This window comes from Malaclemys terrapin, chromosome 2 (genome assembly GCF_027887155.1).
Source record: "Malaclemys terrapin pileata isolate rMalTer1 chromosome 2, rMalTer1.hap1, whole genome shotgun sequence".
Classification (NCBI taxonomy): domain Eukaryota; kingdom Metazoa; phylum Chordata; order Testudines; family Emydidae; genus Malaclemys; species Malaclemys terrapin.
The window spans coordinates 234,907,570-234,920,370 of record NC_071506.1 but is presented as its reverse complement, the minus strand read 5'-3'; the positions used below and the strand labels follow the sequence as shown (position 1 = coordinate 234,920,370).

General features: G+C 41.7%; 1 protein-coding gene across 1 annotated transcript in view; it reads right to left on the bottom strand.

Annotated features, from left to right (window-relative positions):
• The window catches only part of THSD7A (thrombospondin type 1 domain containing 7A), a 539,353-nt gene that overhangs the window by 438,294 nt on the left and 88,258 nt on the right, over positions 1-12,801 (bottom strand). Inside the window, exon 2 of the mRNA XM_054020318.1 lies at positions 9,858-9,992. The gene's annotated coding sequence lies outside the window, so the exon portion shown is untranslated. The remainder of the gene's footprint in view (positions 1-9,857; positions 9,993-12,801) is intronic.

Sequence of the window (12,801 nt, the reverse complement as noted above, 5' to 3'; positions counted from 1 at the left end):
ACCTCTTAAGCAAACAAACTTTTCTGCATAAGGAAACAGAGTGAAAAGAAAGTTCAAGATAGCTAACCACAAGAAACAACAAGATAAATTACTACATTACCATTACTTACGTCAGATCATTGGAACATTTCTTCACCCCCTCCCCACCCCATATAGAAAAAAGGAAATTAGTCATTAGTATGAACATTTGCGAGCAAATTCTTAATTTATAGAAGAGAAAGCAAAGAACACATTTCCTAACATAACACTAGCAAAGAGTAGGAGATTTTGAAACCGACAAACCCCAAATTAAGTACATTATGATAAAGAAATATACAAGTTACTCAAGACAATATATCTACTCACAGAGTAGGTAGTGAGGGTTCTATATCCATTCCAAGTCTTTTATCTAGAGCTAAGAAAACTTCAGAATTTCCATCTCACAGGAAATTCTGACATTTCGATATGTTTTTTTCCATCCAAAAATTGAAATTTTTTGCAGAATGAAAATGCAAAAAAATTCAATTTGGGAATGTCGAATCATTTTGTTCCAACATTTTGTTGAATTGTCTTGAAATGATTCTGAGTAAGATCAACATTAAACTGTATTTCTCTTGCCTTATGGGAGTTGTAGTTCAGCCCCTCCTCCCACCGCCCCAGTCTCCTATGGGCTATACTACATGGGAGATGTAGTGCAACCAGGGATCCTGGCCCATAGGGGAGAATGGCAGCATCAGGATCCCTAGCAGGGCTACATCTGTTGTTGCACTCAAAGTCATGTGAAGCACCAATTCAGTTAGCTGTGTCTGCATTGCATTGTGGGAGACTTGCTCCAGGGAGCCTGGCCCATAGGAAACAATGGGCGGCTCAAACTACAACTCCCATAAGGCAATGTCCTAATACTTTAATGCACTGTTTTTTTTTAAACTGATTCTAAACTAAACGTTTGGGGCAATCTTCTGATTTGGGTCAAATGAACCAAAACCAACATACTTCATTTATATTTTTCTGATGAAAAAATTGAAAGTTTGTCGAAATTTAAGTTTTCCTATGTCAGAAAATTACTCCCGTCTGAAATTCCTGACCAACTCTAATTCTGCCAACGGCTTTTTTGGTACACTGCACATTAAAATATTTGCTTTTTATTTTGGAGTTAATAGAAAGAGAAAACGTACCAAGGCCTCTAGAAAAGAGACTACTACTACTTGTATTAAAATAGTATCCAACAGCCCCAACCAAGACTGGAGACCCATTGTGCCATACATTACACAAAGCATAGTAAGAGACAGTCCCTCCCCAAAGAGCAGACAAAGAGTGGAAAAGGAAACAGAAGTGACTTGCCCAAAGTTGACAGAGCCAAAAGATACAGCCCAAGTCTCTTGACTCCCAGCCTAATTCCTAATCCACTGACCCATGCTGCCTATCAGATTTCTGGATTTAGTCACCAAATTGATGCCAGTATTGCCTAATGCTCTCAAAAATGATTTATCTAAAATTTAGTACCTATATCAAAAGACTACGTAAAAATATATCACAGAAGTTCCCATCTACCTTAGCATCACCCCCTCTCCTCCCAAAAATAGCACGTGTGTATACAGGGGAAAAAAAACTACATATGTTATTCTCTCTCTACCATATGCTTCTGAGAAACACATTCACACCACACAGTTGATAAATGCACATAGTACTATATTTGTTCAGTAAAATATACACCTAATATCATCTTTGGTCTTCCATGTCACCTTGGTGATTTGACCAATGTATAGCCAAGATTACAATGAAAATTTTAAGCCAAGATACATTCCTTTTTATTTACAACATTAATACAACACATTTTTATTACTACTGCACTTGTTACCTGAATAGTTTAATATAAAAGGTATGCGTATTGTTATGATGTAGCAAGTTGCTACAGAGATAACCAGATCTAAATTCATTTACATTTGTGTAAAGCCAGAATAATTCTATGGATTTTAATGACTTAATCTGGCTTTGTAATTCTAAATGAAATTGACTACAGCAATATACAAATGTGTGTGTGTATACATTTATACATACACACACATATATGCACACATACTTAACTATATATACGCACACCATACACAGAGGGGTATCAATAAGATACTTTTATAGTCTTACCTGCACTCTGCCCACTAGTCTAGCTGCTCCTGACTCACTAACAGTGAAGCAGGCGAGAGGTTTAGAAAGCACTGCCATAGTTTTTCTTTATAGGGCTACGTCTACATTACACACCACTGAAAGTGGTGGGTAGGGTATGCGTAGCTATATGCTGCAGTGGAAAGCAAGCTGCATTGACACTGCAGCATGTAGCTATCCATGTCAGTGAAAGGCTCTGGGCAGGGAGGAGGCAGAGAGAAAAGGCTGAGCATATCCTCACTGCATCCACCCCTGTCAGAGCCCTTCTCCAGTGCCAAAGTCTTTCCCTGCTGCCGGGGTCTTTTCCTGAGGCAGGGACAGGCTTCAGCAGCTGGCAGGCAATGGGACGCCGCATGCCTAAAAATAGCAGTGTAGATGTGAAGGCACAGGTTGGGTGAATATAGAGCCATATAGGGTACATACTTGGGTACATACCCAAACCCTTCCGGCATGTGTGTACTCTACTCACCTAAGCCATGCCCCACTGTCTACACTGCTACATAAACCCATGCTAGGCAGGGCTACGTGAGTACATGTTCTTCATGCCACTGAAAGAAATGTGTTGTGTAGCCATAGCCTTAGGGTATGTCTACACTTAAAATGCTACAGCGGCACAGCTGAGCCACTGCAGCTGCACCGCTGTTGTGCGTCAGTGTAGACATTACCTCCTATGCCAACAGGAGTGGTTCTCCTGCTAACAGGTAATCCACCTCCCTGAGAGACAATAGCTAGGTTGGCGGAAGAATTATTCAATTGACCTAGTGCTGTTTACATGGAGATTTAGGTCATCTTAACAATACCACTCCGGGGGGTGGATTTTTCACTCCCCAGACCAATATAGTTAAACCGACCTAATTTTTTAGTGTAGACCAAGCCTTAGTCGACTAACCTTCTGTCTCTCCTCAAAAATGGAACTCTCCATCCCCCAAAGACAGAGCCCAATGGTTAATTTAAAAATTATTGACAAGGATTTAAATGGTAATCAATACCAATCAGGCAAATATGAAAAATTTTAGAGGGCATTCAGACTACCATTCCTCTTGAGGTTCAGCAAGGCCTTCAAGCATGACAGCTAGATCTCAGAGTAGCTGAGAATATGAATACTTGTTGCACATTCTAGTTTTAGGATACTTATTCAGACTAGCAAGGATCACACATCTTGCATGGCACTCACACATTTGGTACCCTTGTCATGCATCTAACAGATCTTGCAAGAGCTGCAGGTGACCAGCTATAGTTTCTCCCCCTGGTTACAGGGGAATGTCCTAGTTTTCAGCCAACAGAGAAGCCTGACACCTCTCCCACGGTCTTCTATCCCTTCTAGAATAGAGCACTGGCACTGAAAAGAAGGAGGTGGCATTTTCTGGCAGGACGGTAAAGAGATTAAGGGTGTGGGTCACAGAATTAGATGCTGTTAAAATGGTGTCTTCCCCAAGCACCCCACCCCCCCATCCATTACCTATCTACATCTCCATTACAGCCCAACAGCTCCTAACAGCCCATCCACATCCTTTCTTGAACGCTGCATCAGGATCTCCTGCCCCATCACCCTTCCTCCAATCCACTCTTGATTCTGAAGCATGCAAGGAATATGGGTGTGCCTTCCTCACACCTGCTCCGACTGCTGTGGGTGACCCTGAGGGGAAAGTCAAGGACTGCTTCTCATAATTAGAAATGTCATAGATGGAGTTGCATGAACCTTGGTAGCTATGCCAAAGTGTCAAATATACTCACAATGGTGGCAATAGAACACTACCAACTTTTTTTAAACGTCAGGTGCTAACTCAGGTTTCTAACCATCAGAGGAGCGAAGTTCTGGAACAGTCTTCCAATGGGAGTAATTGGAGCAGGGTTGGGAGGGGGAGCCTAGCTGGCTTCAAGATTGAGCTTGATAAATTTATGATGGGGATGGTATGATGAGATTGCCTAGAATGGCATATAGCCTTTCCATGTCTGCTATTAGCAAATAATTTTTTCCCCCAGGTGTCTGGCTGGTGGGTCTCGCCCACATGCTCAGGGTCAAACTGATCATTATATTTGGGGTCAGGATGGAATTTTCCCCCAGGTCAGACTGGTACAGACCTACTGGTTTTTTATCTTCCTCTGCTGCAGGGACACAGATAACTTGCTAGTTTGAACTAGAGAAAACAGATTCTTTGTAACTTGAAATCATTAAATCAAGATTTGAGGACTTCAGTAACTCAGCCAGAGGTTATGGGCCTACTACATGAGTGAGTGAGTGGGTGGGTGAGTAAGGTTCTGTGGCTTGCAATGTACAAGAGGTCAGACAAGATGATCACGTTGGTCCCTTCTGGCCTTAAAGTCCATGAGTTAGTAGCAAAAAAATAGGATCCTTTTAGCAATCTCCGTTTTGAAGAGTTTTAAATCTTCAGCTCAGATACAGATGGAAAATTCACAATAGTTATTAAAATGATTGCATGGCTCACAGCTATATGCACAACAGAAAATATATTTTTGTAGTTCTCATTAGAGCAGCATCTGTAAATTACTGCTGTTTGAAATAATCAGGTTGTTTAATGGAATTTTTACCATTTAACTGAATCCTTTGCTCCTCTATCTGACTTTTCTAGTATGATCTGTTCAGCAGTTATCAGACCAATTCTAGTAATGAATCCTTGATTGATATCCAAAATACTGAAACTGCCTAATTGCACTGTGAGCTCCCTGGAAAGAACACCACCCATAGCCAAGAGTGATCAGCTTCTATTGTCTAGCCTAAAGAAAACCCTTGAGTCATCAGTTTGCCCATAAACAAATCTAGTGTTCTCACTTGAACCATTGTTGCTTCCCTACAAAAAACCCTACCCACACTCCAGTAAGTGTTCTGATGCATGGATCCAACTCTGCATCAGTTCCACTGGGATTTCATCTTCTCCTGACTGATCATGCAGGGGCTCTGCCTGTCTCCAGCACACAGGACCCTGAGCTACCACCATCATCTGGGAACCCCGACCAGTTCAAGCTTCAGAGAATGGGTGAGACGCCAGTTCTCTCTCTCTGTGTTTTCTTTTCTACCTCAGGTATAACTTTATAATTTTCTATATATGACTTTTGTAAAACTGTTATGTTGGTTTAGGCTCTCTTTGTGTGGTTATCACTATTATTCAATAAATAACTTTTATGGTTAATCTGGTTGCTTCTCTCTCTCTCTCTCTCTGAACTTTACTCTTTTGTGTTTTGAACTTCCTCATTTACTCTGCAGCAACACTTCTTTTACCTAAGCTAAAGATCCCTGTAGCGCCCAAAAATCCTGTGGGGTTTGCTCATCAAGTGGGTTATGTGACGTGAAATTGGGGATAGGGGACGTGCTGAACCTGTGACATAAGAGGCTGGCAGCTTGAAAGTGCTGCTTGATCCAGCCTGCTCAGGCTTACTCTATTCTGGTGCGGTGCCTGTGGCATGTAAGGGTGACAGCTTGAAAGTGCTGATTGACCCGGTCTATTCAGACTTGCTGTGTGTGTGTGCGCGCATGTGTGTGCGCGCGCATCCAGTTCTGGGGCTGGAGGAACACAGCCCTGGGGAACCTAGGTCCTGCAGGATAGCTCCATTGGGAGGGGACTTGCAGCAGGGAGAAGTAGGGCTCCATATGAAAACACAAGTGACACAAGCAGTACATTAATAGAATTACAGAACACCCCCCACCCCAGAAGAGTAACCCCAATAAATGAGCGTAGCCCAAAGTAACAGGCAAATCTGATAACAGAGGGGGAAGAGATTGTGCAATGAGCTCCTTGCAGGTAGATCACTGGGACTGTGGGAAGCTAATTACAGATTAGAGCACAACTACTTTCTTCTTGCCAGTTCAAATAATTAATCTACTTTAAAATAACGTTTCCTGTGTTTCAGTGCTTAGTAGTTGATTTAAGAGTTCCCACGTAACTATTTCAGTCATTTAAAAGTATTCATTTACTATATAAACAATTCCAGGAACCACTTACTTCCTTCAATGTACTTGGATCAGAGAAAAGCACTTCAGAAACGAGTTATCATCTGATTGTATATTCAAAACAAATCTGTTGCATCGCAGCTCCTATTTACAATGCTACACAATGCTATATAATGAATCGACAGTGAAAAGATCCATACCAGAGTGAAGCATTATGGACTATGAAAATTGAAACACTGGACATGTTCACCAGATGCACTTTTGGAAACAATATGATTGCAATAAAAATTTCCTCACTTTTTCTGTGATGAGATGATACTACTTAGTGCCACTCATATAGCTCCTTAGTTAACAGGGCTTAACAGTGCATTTTTTTTAAAAGTGCAAGTTTAAAAATGTATTTTCTGTCAACATACAGCTGCTATCAGTCACAACAACTGAGACACTGCAAAAGAATGCGATGTTTCAGTGTAAGTCACTGGAGAACCCTGGGAAAATTTTCTTTTTTAGATGCCACAGTCACAGCTCTGTTTTGTGAATCTTTAAAAAAGGATTATTTGGTCACTGGGTAGTTTAATCTTTCACAGATTGTCATTTTGCCTGCAGTTGTGTAAACTATGCCTGGTGTATGCTCTTCTCCATGTCTCTATTTATGATTTGGGGAGATAGTATGGACTGGTCAGAGCTCCTCTGGACCACTGAACATCAGTGAATCTTATCTTTGGGTTTTCTATAGCACCCAGCACCATAGTATCCAAGCACATTTTATAACTTCATCATTTTACTGAAGAATATTTTAAAGGATAAAATGAGCTGTTACTGTATTATGCAGGAGGCTAGACTAGAAATGCCCAAGGAAAATGTACTCAAAAAAATTAAGATTTCAGTGATTCAAAAATGAAATATACGTAAGTCAAGATCAGTTTCTTTACTTCATGGCACAGGAATACACTTGCAATTGATGTGGGATTTGGGTTGCATACTTCCCAATAGGAGTCACAAGTTAAAACCCCAGAGAACTTTACAGAATAGGGTACATTTTCAGAATTATCTTGAGAACAACATATTTTTGAAGAAGCAACTCAGAAAATAAAACTCTTAGTGTTTGGTGCAAACGAGAACAATACTGATTAGTACATTCTGCCTCTTCCTAGTCTTCAGCTGAATTTAGAGTTTTAAAAACAGATGGCAAGAAATTTGAGTGATGGTAAAGGTCCTCTGGGTTTGATATACACCTGTCTCTTTTCAACAGTAATATTTATCAGCACCATAAAAAGTAATAGAAGCTCGTATTTTCCTCAATTAATACCTACTAGCATCTGCAAACTGATATGTCCCCATACTATTACTATTATTGCACTTGACCTTGGTATCGTGAAAAAGAATATGATTATGATAATAACCCAATTATTTTTATACAATATAGCAATCAAAAAGATCACTATTTCCCCCCTCTTCTCATGACAATAAATGAACAGTCTGTCTTCATTTCATTGTCAGTTGCTCCCATGCAACCATCATTAAAATATTACTATGTTTTTGTTGTTAATTTCTAAAATAAAATAAATTAAGATGGAGTACAAAAAGCATTAAAAGGTCTAAGTTTTAGAGTATTCGTAGGAGTATTTGATACATGTGTTTTATGAAGGTTAAGATAATTTCTTCTTTCTGGTACAACTGCCTATTTTTACTGAAAAATAGGCTGTTTTAATGCAACAACCTAGATTTGAACAGTAGGTATGTGCCAAACACTTGTACATATAGACTATATGTGTGAGGGGCAATAAAGGTTTAGCTGTCGTGAATTTGGAACAACTGAAGAACATGCCTATAATCACAAACACAAGCCAGTGATACCTACATATCATCATATATTCTGCACATGCAAAATATTTTACAGAAACAATTTTAGGAATGTTTGAGAGGGTTTTTTTTTTTTAAATGATCATAGATTATAAACCAGAAGATTATAGATGGACTTGGCAGAATTCAATTTTATTTTATTTTTTATTTTGACTGTTAAAATTATAAAAAGAAAAATGGATGTTAACTATATTTATTTTTACAGTTGTGGAAATTAAGGGGGGGTTGGGTTGGAGTTAGGGCAGTGCTGACAGTGGGGCTGCAGAGGGCTCTCTGTTTGGCTAAAGGGCCCAAGACACCCAGATGCAAGGTGCAGGGCAAGTTGTGGTCCTGGCCTGATTGAGCAGAGACTCCTGGCCAGGGCTGTGAGGAGAAGGAGCAGCCCCCAGCCATGAGGGAAGACACCCAACTGCTAAACAGTTCCTGCTCCAGGATGGCACCCATACTCCAGACTGGTGAGTGAGTGGGACTGCGATAGCAGAGCTGCAGAGGGCTCCCTGGATGGCTGTGGGGCTGGTGATGGAGACACTCAGCAGTGGGGTGGCCTCCCCCATGGCAGGAGGCTCATCATCCTACTTTTGACCCCAGTTGGGGATCTTTGCTGTGCCTGGTCAGGGCCACAGCTTGCTCTGCACCTGGTGCCTCCGGGGATCCAGTCTCTCCTGCCCTGCAGCAGCGCAGTGAGATGGCTACTGCTCCACTGTCACAGCCCCGCTCTCCCACTCCCATGACAGCAGGGCTGAAGAGACCTCCCTGCACCACTGCTGGGATGGTGAGACCTGATCCCTGCAGGCACAAGTTGCTGGGGGAGGCTGCACGCACACCAATGGATATTTTTTCCCACCCATTTCAGTGTGTCAGCTGAAATCAGCAAATGACTGACATCTATTGATTTAAAGCAAATCCTGCCAAGCCTAATTATAAGCCACAACGATCATCTTGCCTGACAACCCCCATAATAAATGCTACAAAACCTTATCCAATAATTCCTGCATCAGATCCCATATTAGTTTAATTTTTATTATTGGGTAGATTTCTTGTAGCCTGCTGCCTATAAAGAACAGGTACCTAAGCTACCAAGAGTGCAACCTTGCCAGGCTCAGTAGGAAAGAAAAAAATGCAAACTGACAAATGTAGAACAAACCTAATCATGACTTGAATAGTTTCTCCACACAAAAATATCGTGGACTTTAAGATCTGTTATCCTGAGTAGAAATTTGATCCCATTAAAAAACCCATGTCTCAAGTTCACATCTCTAGCCCTGCAGGGTCATAAGATAATGGACTTTAAAGCCATGATATTTTTAAGTATGAAGAACTGTCACTGGGACAGAGATGAATCTTGACCACCAGGACATGGGTATGGGCAATTTGGGTATATAAATTCCACATGATGGGGGAAGAAGAGAGAAACATTTATCTGGCAATTTATTTTTTATTTAAATGGCAGCTGTTTGAAGCAGCTGAGGATTTCTAATGTTAGAATAAGTCTCTAGAAGATGGTTAATGGGCAAGTGATGCAGGCATACGTATGTAATGACTTGCACAGTTATGTGATCAATTTTTGTGTTAAGACAACTCAAATGCACAATGATAAATTAGCTATTTGTCCTCTGGGGAAGGTCTCTCCTAATCATCAGACATATGGAACAAAACCATAAACCTGAAACACTCTGAAGTTCCAAGTTTAATTGACACACCAATTTAAACTTTTCCTACTCCAAGCAACAATCACGTTATGTCACTTCCTTTACCCCCTACATAAGGATTGGCTTATGCAAAGCAGCTTTCACAGGTATTTTTACAGTCCTAGCTACTACAACTCAAAATTATTTTAGATTTTTCAGGACATGAGCTGAAAGATATAAAACTAACATTCCATATAGATCTGTTCCATTTAAAAAAAAAAAGAGAGAGAGAGAGAGAGAGAGAGAGAGAGATAACGTACCTTTTAATCATAGGAAGATTCCATTCTCCAGTGCTGAGGAGCTGTGATACAGATGTCACTATTCCACTGCATGCTGGGACAGAAGTACATGAGCAAGAAGTCAGCCAACCCCAGCATAACAATTTCAGCAACAACCTGTAAATGAAAAGAAATAGAAAAGGCAAGATTTTAACAAGATACCTTCAAATGTTCCTCCTGATCATTCACTAAAACAAAAGGGTATTTGGCCTATTGGTATAGTATGACGACTCTCAATGTAAATCTTGCACAACCCAATAATGAATTTAGCTTTTTGAATCAATATTTCCAACATATGTGCATAAGCAAGTTTTAAGGCAGGGGGCTAAATTCACTGACCCTCTTTCTGGGCTCATTTTTCCCTGTATGCCTCAGGATGCTATGTAATTTTCCTGAGCAACTTAGTATTTAAGCTTGCATAGCATAATAATGCCTGGGAAGCCATGCCACACAGTTTTGATTGTTTGTGTGAAAAATTGCTGCCAGGCAACTGTTTTGAACCTTTTATTCCCCATTTTTTCCCTTATGCCATCTGATCACATTACTTGCCTTAGCCTGAAACTTCTAATTTAAATTGACATTCGTCTGAATCATGTACTGATCTGATCCCATATTTTTGAAGATAAATTGAAGCCGACTTTTGATTTTTCAGTCTGCATTTATATAATTTTGTTTTAAGTAGAATGATCCATCATCTCTCCTCCTTCCTTAACTATCCCCAAATAAATTAGCACAAAGCCTTTCCTGCTGCTAAATATTAATAAAGTCCCACCTGCAGATGGGAGAAACACAATTCTTATGGCCAACAACTACAAACTTAACCCAGCTCATATTAGGTACAGAGTATCAGTAAAAAAGGATGAGCAGAAGTGCAATGGTAACCTGATCATGCATGTATATGGGGCAGCTGTGAAACCATCAAGTTATTCCTAGCTAGGAACAGTAGCCAAGACAAAGAGGGAAAAGTATACCTGTGTGTCTTATATATTTGCTAACATTCTCCTCCGCTCCATCCCCTCTGTGACACACTAATGCAATCTGGCCTGATTGCCCCTGCTGAAGATTCTCCCAACGTGGGAAAGCCCACAACATGCGTATCTCGCTCTTATGCCACTCTCGCCCATAGCACCCAGAGATGAGGGGAGGCATCAGGGTTGGAAGATAGCTATCCTCAGCAGGAACCATGCAACAGCTGGCACAGATTACAATAGATCTCACTCTGCTCTAATCCTACACTGGGTCCAGTTTAGAATCAGGGAGCCATAACCACCTCCCTGAGTGCCCCCAATCTCTGCTACATCAAGCAAATCTCTCAATAGAGAATCTGGTGCTATATTTCCTCAAAAGTGTCTATTCTCAACCCATATCTTACCTCTATTTCAGCCTGTGCTCTTGAAAGTAAAAGACTGGATATGCAAGGAGCAGAAAAATTGCTTCAGCTCAGTGTAGAGGAGCTTAACTTAGCCTAAAGCTCAACCTTATTTATGCCAATAAGTAGCTTCTCATCACACTTGTGTTGGAGAGTTACAATCTTACACTCCCAGCTAGGCACTTTGCAAAGTCTTGCAGGAGCAAGGCATGGCTCTCCTTGCCGTGCCTCTATTATGCACTAGGAGGGTGCAGAGGAATGTTCGGGGGAGCGTGGCTGGAGCCTGGGCGAGCCCCCACAGGCCAGGCCCCACAGCCCCAGCTGCCAGTCCCACTCCCTGAGCTCCACTTTTGGTCAGGGCTGCTGACCTGCCGGCCTCTGGCCTCAGCTCCTCTCCCACCCCTTTACCCCTGTCTGCGTCCTCTGCTCCCAGAGGCGTGGCATCGGCTCCAGGGTGGGGGGTGCAGACAGGAGTAATAGGGGGCACGAGGTAAAAAGTTTGTGCACCACTGCTGTAGAGGATCAATATCAGTCATTGAGATAATTTATAATGCATTAATTCAAACTATGCAGTTATTCAAATGAGATAGTAAAAACCCCTAGCCCAAATTTATGGGTCATTGCTTAAATAGGCACTGGTCCAGAAAAGGGATTGACCTTAATGGGACTCTATGTGGATGCAACAGTGTGCCCACACAGATCCCTCTAAATCAGCAATTAGTCAATTTCGCAATCTCTATTCCTAGCAGTAAGTCACACAAGATCATGGGAGTCAAAAAAGCAACAAAAACTCTGCAAAAGCGTATACCAGCCAACCCTAGCAACCCCTCTCCAGGTACCGCTTCCTATCCCAGAAAATTCCCCACCTACAAGGCAGGCGATGATAGTGAGGCTGCCTTAGAAAATTTTGAAAGGGCCTGCCTTGGGTACAGCATCACTACAGATCAGTACATGGTAGAGCTGAGGCCACAGCTCAGTGGACCCTTAGCAGAGGTGGCAGCTGAAATGCCTAAGGAACACATGAACAGTTATGAACTTTTTTAAAAACAAGGCCAGAATCAGAATGGGGCTAACACCTGAGCATGCCCGTCGGCCGTTCAGAGCCCTAAGGTGGAAACCAGACATGTCATTTACCCGACATGCCTACCACATTGGGAAAAATTGAGATGCCTGGATATCAGGAGCAAGTGTTAAATCTACAGAAGAGTTGCCCTTCCTAATGCAAATGGAGCAGTTTTTAGAGGGTGTTCCTGAGGAAATAGAAAGGTACATCCTAGATGGGAAGCCCAAAACTGTAACCAAGGCGGGGGAGATTGGAGCCAAATGGGTGGAGGTGGCAGAAAAGAAAAAAAACTAGTAGCAGTTGGAGCGAATATCAGAAGGGGTGACCCGAAACAAAACCCTATCACCGGGGGCACCCAACGCCCCACCTACATCCCAAGGGAAACCCCAGACGCCTTCTCAACCCACCACACCAGTCTCCACCAACTAACATCGCCCCGGTGATACCTTAGCAGGGCGATGTTTTAAATGTAATGAACTGGGACATATAAAGGC